The following is an 11406-nucleotide window of genomic DNA, read 5'->3' as shown; positions in this document are numbered from 1 at the left end:
ATTTGTCCTTCCTTATGGGTCCATCCATCTCTTAAATCATCCTACGTACTTTTTGTATGTAAATATTTGTCATCGAGATTGGTTTTGGGTGAATTTACTAAATTATACCAACATGTATATTTTACAGTTGCCCCTTAAGGTCCATGAAGACAGTTTGGGTTTATGTTAATAAACTTAATCAATCAATCAAACAAAAAAATGAAAGACAAAAAACAAAGAACTACATATGCTTTATAAATAAACAACTGTACCAGTGACTAGTAGCGTGTAGTGCTGAACTTTATATTTGATAAAACCATGATGATCTTATTTTCATCAACCCGGCAGATACATTTTTACATAAGATTTCTTAAAACCGCTTTAAATGTATTGACTCCTGCAGCCACAAACATTTCACTTGCACTACTCCACCTCGGTCTTTTCAATAATATTCTCATAGCATCATTATAGGCTACTTGAAGTCTCTGTAGGCTTTTTTGTAGTTAGACCACAAGTGTGCCGTGTAAAGAGGTCGACAATAAGCTTTAAACAAAGACATCTTTACTCCTACACATACTGAACCTGCGTGAGACAATATTCGCTTGTACATACATCATACGACATTGCCGATAGATGTTTTCATCATCGGTCATCTGTGTTGTGATAAAATGTCCAAGATATTTGACCTTTTCACAGACACCGAGGTAGTTATAAGATCATTTAAAAACGTTTGTTCTACAGATGAGGATAGCACTCTTACTGGCGTTGTATTTAGTATTGTGTTCCACACCATAGGTAGTACATACAGTAAGGAGCTGCTGTTGACCAGCACTACATGGGCTAAGAATATAATAATCAAGTTTAATATTCACATATTCTATTGTATACAGTGAAATGTCACCCCTGCATTAAACCCATTCTAGTATTAAGATTAGGATGCAGTGGGCAGCTAATACCAAGAGCCCAGAGAGCAGTTCAGGGGTCTGGTGCCTTGCTCAAAAGCATTGCCCTGGAAACAAACTGGAAACATGCAGGGGTTGAATGCGCGACCCTCCAGTTCCCAGGCCAACCCGACACTGAGCTACGGCCGCCAACGTTTTGAAAGAGATTCCTACCAGAAGTTGAATACTAAGTATGTGCAACTTTAGCCTGCAGTAATTGTGTTTTTGTGTTCCCCAGCTGGTCACTGTCGAGTCTGGTGAGAGCTGCGAGACTTAAGACAGAGAAGTGTCATCCGGCTAGCTCTCTATGTCCCAAATTGTCTCTGCAAATCTGCTGTGACCTAACAAAACAATGGAAAAAACAAAAATTTTACCTCCCAAAATTAAAAAGTGTGTGTTAAAAATGTTAAAGCGATCCAGATTCGAGAGGACTGCAGAGCAAGTCATTTGATCTATTGTTCATATTTTTACAAAAAATAGAATTAGTGTACTCCACAGTCCTCACATTAAACAGTTTTTTGGTACTCTTTGATAAAAAAGAAAAACACATAAGAAACAGGGAGATTTGTGGACCACTCACTGTAACAGAAATGTGTAGTTTTTCCTCATGACAGATGAAAGGGAGGCACATGAAACCAAATCTATAAGCATGGCTAAATAAGTGTATGTCATATTTGTTCATGATTTAGTTTTAGTGACCCTTTAAGGTGATTGCATTTGTTAAGAATTTGTAAAAACGCACCCACAAAACAAGGATTCAGTCATTCCTGAGGACAAGAACAAGATTTCCCAATTGACCACGAAGGTGTGTATGAGGAGTGGTGGAGGGGGAGGAGGAGGAGGAGGGGGCTATTTCTTCTTCTTGGTTTATGTCATTGGTTTAAACGACCCAAGACCCCGCCTTTATAGAAAAGGAGAGTTAGTGTGACTACAGCCAAAGAGAGAGAGAGAGAGAAAAAAATAAAGCAGTGAAACAGTTAGAGAGACACCTACTCGACGCTTGCGAAAAATACGCTCGGTCGTATTTTAACAAGCTGAAGGACGCGTACAGCACACTGTAGTCACTCCTCTATCCGACCGTTGCGTCCCATCTCTTTGAAGAAGCCGCTTTTGTAGCGCGCGCGCAGAGGATTAATAAGGTGGAATCAGAATTACTCCTAAATCTTCACATGAAACATTTCTCCCCGGAGAGGACGATGCTGCTGACGCCGCCGCCGTCGACGTGTGCCTAAAAAGTCGGCTTCTCAACTTGCGACCAGACCGCCATTCATCCAGGTACGACTGCGTGGACAGAAGCAGGAACCGCTCTGCACATTTAATTCATGTTTTGGGGGGTTTCGTGTTTCACGGGAGAGTTAACAAGCTGCGGCGGGCTGCGGGGTCCGCTTACCAGCCTGGACCATGTGTGTGTGTGTCCGTCCACCTCACTGCGCCACGGAGATGGGGAATGGTCGAGTGGGTTTGCAGCACACACACTTACACACACATACACGCATACACATAAACACGGGCATTATTTCTGACCACCCAAAACCGAGTGTAACTGTCAAAGGTTGACGCGAAGGAGCCCGCGGTTTCCCTCCAATGCAAAACGCTGAGACGATTGTTTTTGCTCCCAACGAGAACCCTTACAGGGAGTGTGTAGGTTTAAAGGAAATGGGAAGTGCATTATCAGAGTGTGTGTGTGTTGAACGCTTGCGGAGTTGTGTGTGTCTGTGTGCTCTCCAGTGAGGCTATTTGCTCATACATCCTCCAACACCTCACACTTGACCCTTCTGACTGAGTTTTTGTCGGGATATAATGTTGTGAAAGACGTCACCCTGTGTAATCCGCTGCTGCTGCTTAGCTTGGGCATCTTTTTTTTCAACACATATTACTATGGAGCACATCTGCTGTCCAAGCTGCATCACTGACCTTTCACTTACGTCTGTTGTATCCCAATTTGAACACGTTACAGAAGCTGGTACACATCATTACAGAGGATCAGAGGCTTCCTAAACTCCCCCTCATCCCAGGGATATTCAAGTGATTAAAGCAGTGGATCAAACACCTGCATTTGATGACATGTTGCCTCGAGGAATCCCACCTGAAAGGCTTTTGTAGTTTAGTGTGAGGAGCTGCAGATCTGCACGTTGGCAAAGACGGCGTGGAGATAAGAACTTCATCCTTTTTGCAATTTCTTGTTGTTAAGTGAGTGAAAAGCGAGTGAAACCGAGCCTATGTTTCTCCCTGGAGGCCCCAAGAATGTGACTTTGAAAACCACTGTAGGAATAATGGACAGATTTGAATTTTTTTTGTAGTTCCCACTCTCAGAATACTTGCTGCATTTCACTCGGGTAAATTAATCCGGTTTATAGTTTACTGATCTGATATTTGCAGTGAGGATTTAGCACCATAGACATCAGTGTCAACTTTTTAAAAAATAGTCAGAGTGTATCTAATGTCTTTACAGCCACTGTTAGGTGCCGACAGTGTTTGAATGAGCTGCTAATTGCTGTGTGTTAACATGTTAATTACACACACTAAAGTATTCTTACACATCGGGCTAATTAATTAACTGATTGCTCTCAAAATATGGACAAGTGTTGGATTAATGAAGAACGGGAGTTTTCTCTATTTTTTAAAACTCATTAAAAACAATCAGTCATTGCTTCTCGTCAGCAACGCTAATTTCTAACCTTAAGCAACACCGTTAAAAAAAAGAAGTAATCTTGATATAATCAAACTGTATCATTGATAAGTAAGAACGGAGATTGTTAGACGAAATAAAGCCAAGTTAACATCACGGGAATTAGTTTTTTTATGCCTGCAGGCTGATAAGGGGATGACCTTGATAAAACAGCTCTTTGTCTGGATGCCCATGTGTGTGTGTACCGGACGAGGAAGGAGGGTGTGTGTGTGTGTGTGTGTGTGTGTGTGTGTGTGCCTGAAGGAATATAAGGCCAATACAGATGTGTGCAGTTTGGACATCTGCTCTGTTGTTGTCGGCCATTGTCAAGGCAGCCGTTAAGATGGTGGGCAGCTCGACACAACGGGGCTCCCTTGTCAGAAAGCTCCATTAAACTGCTCCGGTCACAAGTGCAGCAGGGAACTGTTCACAACAGTAGTTTTCCCTTCCGCTCACATGCCAGGTATTCACAATCATTACTGGTCTATTTTTTTTCTCTCTCTCTTTGAGACAATCAATTCTTCACTCATAGCCAACAAACTCGCCATACATAAGTGTAGATAGCGTCACAATTCTTCTTGTTTTTCAGACCCCCTCCTACCCCCCCCCCCTCTTTTCCGCTTACCTTCCCCCATTTTGAGACGGTGTTATCGTTAAGAATGGGGACTGTCGTATTTTCCAGAGGGGAAATTGAACAGACTCGGTTAGTGGACCCCGTGAAGAGCCTGCCCTCTGCCATCCTCTCCCGTGTTGCCGAGCAGCACCCTATCACTCAAGGCAATTGAACGTCTCTCGGGGGACCTCTGTGAGCCCCGTGCAATATTTATTACCATCCATCACACCAAGACTCTTGCTCTACTGGTGAATAACAGGGGCTGCTAAGTTCTGTGTTAAAAAGTTCCCTCGCCAGCGACCATTAGAAGGGATTTATGGCGGCAGCATCCCTAGAAGTGCTGTGAAAGCGAGACGGAGCGTGTTTCAGGGTCCCTATACCAAATATGTCACGCATCAAATTCTGACAGCTTGAAGAGCCGCCTGAACTTCCCTTTTCTTTTTTTATAGTTTGTCTTCCTAATAGCTTTCAGGGCTCAAATTACGAGACTGGCAGAAAATGAAGCTGCAATTTTGCTAATTGATTAGCCGTTAAAGTAATTTATCAAACTCGAACGCTGAACATTTGCTCTTCATTTGCATTCCAGCCTCTTAATTGTAAAGATGTGCTGCTTTTCTCTCCCGCATATTATTGTTAATTACCTTCGCATTGAAAATGCCGGAAGGTTATGTTTTGATCGCCATTTATTTATTTATTTTTTATTTATTTATTTGTATGCGTGTTATTCGCAAATCTCAAAAAGTATTGAACCGAATCGCCTGAAATTTGGTGGGATGATTGTTTATTATCCGGGGACCAGTTGATTAGATTTTGGGATCGATCGGGTCAAAGGTCAAAGGTCATGAACAGGTCAAAATCTTTCGCAGAACTCAAAAAGTATTGAACCGAATCGCATGAAATTTGGTGGGATGATTGTTTATTATCCGGGGACCAGTTGACTAGATTTTGGGATCGATCGGGTCAAAGGTCAAGGTCAAAGGTCATGAACAGGTCAACATGTTCTTGAATCGCATGAAATTTGGTGGGATGATTGGTTATTATCCGGGGACCATTTGATTAGATTTTGGGATCAATCGGGTCAAAGGTCAAGGTCATGGAAAGGTCAAACTCTTTTTTGACCATAGCACGATACATTTTTGTCCAATTGGCATGCAACTAATGCCAAAATGTTCATAATTCAATGCCCAATCTTGTGATATGCGAAGGTATGCGCTCTACCGAGTGCCCATTCTAGTTAAATACTGTATTGGGCTGTCGTTTGGACAACTAAAGCAATGAGATGAGAAGAGGTGACTCTGGGCTTTTAGAAGTTGCATTGGGCTTTTTCTGACTCGGCTAAACAATGAACACATGAATGGATAATCAAAGTAATCATTAGTTTGTTTGATCACCACATGTAGAAGACGCAGCGCATCTGCCCCGAGTCATATAACAGCAATGTAACCACACACGTGCATTACATGGTTACATAAAATGTGTTCCAATATTTACAGCATTAAAAAGGCGACAAATAAAGCAAATACCTCTCTATATGCAGAGCAGCTGTTTCCCTTGTAGAAAGTCTTACAGCAGCGATGGGACAGTAATGATCTTATATTCACCACTGGCTTTAATAAGGATCATTTAATGTATGCACACTGAGTCTCCATGTCCTATTGAATGTATCTGAGCATGTGTATTAGTACATCTGTGTGTTCACTACCTCTTGATATAGTCTTTGATCCTGCAGAGATGAAATGGATAATTTTTTTCCTTCCACTCGGATGAGATTGTTTGTTTGTCAGAGTTGAAAACAATTGCAATAAATCTGATTGCGAGTGAAGCCACGGCGATGGATGCCATATTGTGCTCCTTTCAGGTCAATTTGAATATGTGCTTTTAATTGGTCTCTGAAGGGTGAAACTTTGCTTTTCCGCCTTCCTCAAAAATTGTCTGCATGATATGACTATGTTGAGCCCGGGAGCAGCGGTGTTCATTTGAAGCCCGGCGAACGTGCTCATTATCTCCAACCAAAGGCAAGATTGTTTTAGCTGAAAGCTGGGGTGATTTATTTTTTTTCTTTGAAAGAAAAGAAGAAAAAGAACCGTGGAGGTAGACTGTGAACTGATCAAGACGGTAATTCTTGCATCGCATTGCTCTCGGTCAAAATGAATAAGTTCGAAGCCGAGTGCACCTCTGTGTCGTCGACACTCACCGCAACTAAAGGCGTCGCCGCTCGGCCGGAGCGACTCTCGCGTGGCTTCAAAACTCCTCTAACCTTTACAGGGTTCGTACGGTCATGCAAAAGTCATGGAATTTTAAAACGGTCATTTCCAGGCCTGGAAAAGTCATGGAAAAAACTTAAATCATCAAAGTTTTGGAAAAGTCATGGAAATGTGTTATAATCACGTGTTCATTTAAGCCGAGTTTGAAATAATTAAAGAAAGACGCTCAAAATATAATCTCAATACGCAACATTTTCTAAATTTTTGATGTTTATACCGAGATTTCAGTTTGGTCATGAAAATTTGGTTTAAAGTCATGGAAAAGTCCTGGAAATCCATTGGTCAAAATGTGTAAGAACCCTGCCTTTAGAAAATGGTATATTGAAACCATTTTGCTTGTCATTCCCATTTCTTTGCTTCTCTGTTCTCCTTAAAGCACTCTTCATCTTCACTTTTCTTCACACATGGAAAAGTGTGTACTCTGTGCGTGTGCGTGTCTGTGTGTGTTTGTAGGGCGATCTGCTTCCCCCCCAATCATCGCCTCCTCCCCCATTGCTATAATGTCTTTGACTGTGTCAGCGATTGTGTTTTCTGGAGCTACACAGGGGTAACGGATAATTGGAGCCGGGAACGTCTTTTTCATGGTAAAGTGGAATGCAAAGAGACTCGATCCAGCGTTAGGACTCTCATAAGAGATCTACAGTATTCTCCAACACAAACGGAAGTATTTATTACCTTTGCATTGAAAATGCGGAAGGTTATGTTTTGATCGGCGTGTATTTATTTATTTATTTGTATGCGTGTTACTCGCATAACTCAAAAAGTAATAAACCGAATCGCATGAAATTTGGTGGGATGATTGGTTATTATCCGGGGACCATTTGATTAGATTTTGGGATCGATCGGGTCAAAGGTCAAGGTCATGAAAAGGTCAAACTCTTCTTTTTACCATAACAGTCAATTTCTATCCAATTGGCATGCAACTAATGCTAAATTGTTCATAATTCAATGCCAAATCTTGTGATATGCGAAGGTATGCGCTCTACCGAGTGCCCGTTCTAGTTCTGACTGAAATGGTAGAGCTCAACCTCATGTGCTTTTAGCGTTGGCTAACAGATTATTGGTTTGGATGTCGGAGTTGCTCTGTGTTTTTATGTTTTATTATCTTGCACCACTCCACATTAATATCAGGGCAGAGGGAGATGTGGGTGTAATAAAGTGGAAGTACGTTGTCTTTTAGTCTTGTAACCGCTCGAGTAACTCTTGTACGTTAGCCCCGGATGGCGATGTCAAAGACGGCCCTGTTGGCGTTACGGTACACTGTTGTTGGGCAAAGCAGCAGCACAGCGGTTCGACTTATTAATTATTTTTTTCTTACAACTTAATACTCTTTCATTTAATGCATATTAATTGATGTGCTCCCGAACCCACACTCGCATAATCCACTGAGGATTTCTCAAAGGCAAGCACAAAGGGCTTTGATTATCTTAAGGAGAAAGTGGTCTTTTGGGACATAAAGTGCCTCTGCTCAATTGTGTATTACATTATGAAACCGACATAAGTGAAATGAAATTACAACATATCAGCGGCACGGTGAAGGATCCGATTGAATAATCACCTCGGCAGAGCCATTGTTGTAATACCAGACTCCTTCTTTTGGATGTGAGAGGGGGGGGGGGGGGGTTATGAGGTCCCTCCTGCAAGGGAGTAAAAATGCAGTTTCAAGGTTAAACTGTGTGAAGGCCAAATGTTTGGGGAGGGTGGTTTAATTTCATGTCCCGTAATGTGATTTGTAATATCTCCTCCTCCTCGTCCTGCCCTTGGTTTCTTTGGAGATGTACTAGCCTGATGAGGGCAGAGGGGGAGGGGTGGCGGCCGTAACTACTGCCTGCATTTTATAAGTGTTTACAGGACCACTAAATGGAATTATGGGAGATGGTGCATGCTTACAAATTCACCATCACTCCCAGTCCCCGACTCATTACCGAGTGCAAATTCAGCGGATATCCTTCTGGCGCACGGCAGAGAACATGAGCGTGCTCTCGTACACGCACGCATTCTCAAACACGGTCGCATACACAAATACATGCAGACGCGCAAACACAAGGAGGAAATGGTGGGGGGATTAATGACTGTGCATCATTAATTGCAGGGTAGGCTATGAGGGGGCAGGAGGGGGGGGAGGAGAGAGAAAGAGAGAAGGACCACCGTGATATCTGCAGAGCCCTTGCTGCTCAGGCCGGCCAAGAAATGCGCCGCACTCTGCAATTTATCGCGTGGTATCTGAGGCTCATGGTGGCGTCTCTGCATATCGGCCCGGTTAATAAATCTGTCGGGGCGTCTCGTTTCTCGCAAATTCGACGGAATACAAATATCTCCGTGGATACGTGTGCAGTTCAGACGGCATCATGTGCCGGAGATGAATTTCAACAAGCTGGTGTAAACCCGTGTGTGCAATGCGAGGGTCAGCATATAGGGAGCGGGTGTACTGTACGCTCTTTAGGAGGAGGGGGCATCTCTTGGAGCCGTTACTCCCCACTGTGACTTCCCTCAGTCTTCTTCCCTTTAAAAGCTCACGGCTGACATCAGAATCAGAATCGGGTTTTATTGGCCAAGTAAGTTTGCACAAACAAGGAATTTGACTTGGTAAAGTGACTCTCAGTGTGCTTACACAAAATATACATTACAACACAATACAATACAATACAAACAATACAAAACAAAAACAGTGCAGTACAAAACAAACAGTGCAAAACAGTGCAATGGTCTAAGAAGATTAAGAAAGTGACTTAAGAAAGGATACACAAGGCGGAATGGCAGTAGCTGTGAAACAGTAGTGCAAGAAGTAGTGGAGAGTGCGAGAAGTGCAGGGATAAATATATAAATATATATGCTACATGCGACATGCAACATTAGTGATTGCAATACATTGAGTTATTAAGTGAACCCGTAGCGTTCTGCTCTCTAACATGTACACAAATATACACTGCAACAATCGTTCAAACATAATGTGATATTTCTGTTCTCTTTTATATAACGATGATAAAGATACATTCCCATGGATTTTAAACATTTGGGGGTGGCGTTACTGAATATTTCAGAACATCATGGGGCACGATGCGAACATCGACACAGTTCAGTCACGCTTCTTATAGTGAATTCCTTTAGACTGCAACGTGTTTTTCTCATTCGTTGACTATAATCTTAGTGGAGTTGGGTCCATCTGAATTTTTTTAATGTACACCGACTCACTTATAAATCATCATAATAATATATAGAAATGTCCCCCCAATGTGGTGCGTCCAATGTCCTCAAACTGCCATTGCTATTGTGTATTTTCTTTTTGTAAAATAAGACTTTTAGTATAACAAACTGTAAATGCTTGCTATTTCACCATAAATATCCTGTACACATTTTTTTTGTTAATAAAAATAAATCTTAAAAAAACTGCCACTGCTAATTCCACTGATGGCCCGGGGGAGGGTGTAGTTAGCCATATACCCTCACAGCCACCTGATGGCCGTCTCTTTTCACCTGACAAGGTGGGAGGGTGTGTTCATGCAATCCCTCGCCCACCCAGCACCATGCAGACAACCCAACCAACCAGTAGGAGCAAGGACATGAATTCACTGGTTTCCCTTCCTGCAAAAAAAATGCCAAAATACATCGGACTCATGTCTCGAGTCAAAGCTCGATCTCTCTTGTGGTAGTTAATTTTTTTTCCTTCTTTTTCTGTGTGCCCCACCAAAGAAAACCTACCATCTGGCACTGAGCCCAGCGTGCTCCGTCAAGCTCAACCACACCCCGATACAGTCCTAGACGCCATCAGCAGGACACGGGGCTCTGCGACGGTAGGCTTGGAGTTGTGGCCAGAACAGCCATCACGACTACAAACGCATTTCAAAGCACTGTGTACTTCAGAGACGTCTCTCTTAACGGCGTCGATTCACAATCCGCCCCCAACAGTGACGATAAAGATTAGCAGCCGAAAGCGGAATTGCACATGAAACATGCCGTCGCACGAGCAGCGAGAACGGGAGCGTCAAAGTCGTCACGCGGCGGGGAGACGGAGTTACTTCGCTCGCACTCGGAGGCGACGTAAGTGGCCCCGTTTGCCAACATGACAGAAATAGAGAATGGACTGTGAGGAGGAGAACGACGACTGAAGCAGTTCTCAGGTGTTTAAAGAGATGGTGTCGCGTTGAATTGAGTCTTCTCTTTGTCAGAAAAGCTTCTGAAGAGATGTCTTAAGGTGCGTTCACACCAAAAGCGAAGCGATTTTTTTCGCGCGACCCAATCCCATGAAAAGTCAACGTACAGACGCGTGTGGCTGCGATATTTTCCCGGGCGGCGCGTTTGAGGCGACGCGATTGGCCGATGCGTTTTCAGCGGCGCAATTTTCGCCCCGAGTTGAAATATTTCAACTTTGAGGCGGTCATCTCGCAACTCGGGCCCATCGGCTCTTGAGTTCCGCTCTCGTAGCGCTGGAAGCGGAAGTCTTTCAGACGTAACAGTAACTTCATCGGTGAAAGTGACCGAGCTGAGTGAGCCTACGGGTGATGTCATGAACCCAAACACGAGGGCGTTAGTGTGTGAGACGTCCACAACAAATCTAAAGCAGAACTAGCGGTTAGTTATTCTGGTGGATGAAGGAGATAACGGTCTTTACGGAGACGAGACACGGAGATAAGCCCCGCCCCTCACGGAGCGTCTCGACGCTTATGACATGAACACGGCAAATGGTCGAGCGAGTAAACTCACGCGTTTTGGGCGACGCGAAAAATCGCTTTGCTTTTGGTGCGAACGCACCTTTAGTCTCTGACTGTTGGCAGCTTTCCTCGTGCGTTAGGTTCGCCGCAGCGGGCCGTGCCATCGCCGCTTGAGAAACTCGCACAGTTGTTGAGATTCACAGACGGTGGGCCGCTTACGGTTCGGGTGTTAGTTGAGTAAATGTAGGCAATCATATGCTTGCGTGAAAATTTGTTTTCAGCCTCCCCCCCC

The 11406-nt window shown here is 43.5% G+C and overlaps 1 protein-coding gene across 3 annotated transcripts in view; it reads left to right on the top strand.

The window, feature by feature from the left end:
* The first annotated feature begins 1904 nt into the window (after positions 1 to 1904).
* LOC130203137 (C-terminal-binding protein 2) overlaps positions 1905 to 11406 on the top strand; it is an 85904-nt gene continuing 76402 nt past the window's right edge. For all 3 annotated transcript variants that reach the window (XM_056429024.1, XM_056429023.1, XM_056429030.1), the window contains exon 1: positions 1905 to 2195. The gene's annotated coding sequence lies outside the window, so the exon portion shown is untranslated. The remainder of the gene's footprint in view (positions 2196 to 11406) is intronic.

This window comes from Pseudoliparis swirei, chromosome 13, assembly GCF_029220125.1.
Source record: "Pseudoliparis swirei isolate HS2019 ecotype Mariana Trench chromosome 13, NWPU_hadal_v1, whole genome shotgun sequence".
Lineage (NCBI taxonomy): Eukaryota > Metazoa > Chordata > Actinopteri > Perciformes > Liparidae > Pseudoliparis > Pseudoliparis swirei.
Note: the sequence above shows the minus strand (reverse complement) of the source record. Positions and strands in the feature narration are given on the sequence as shown.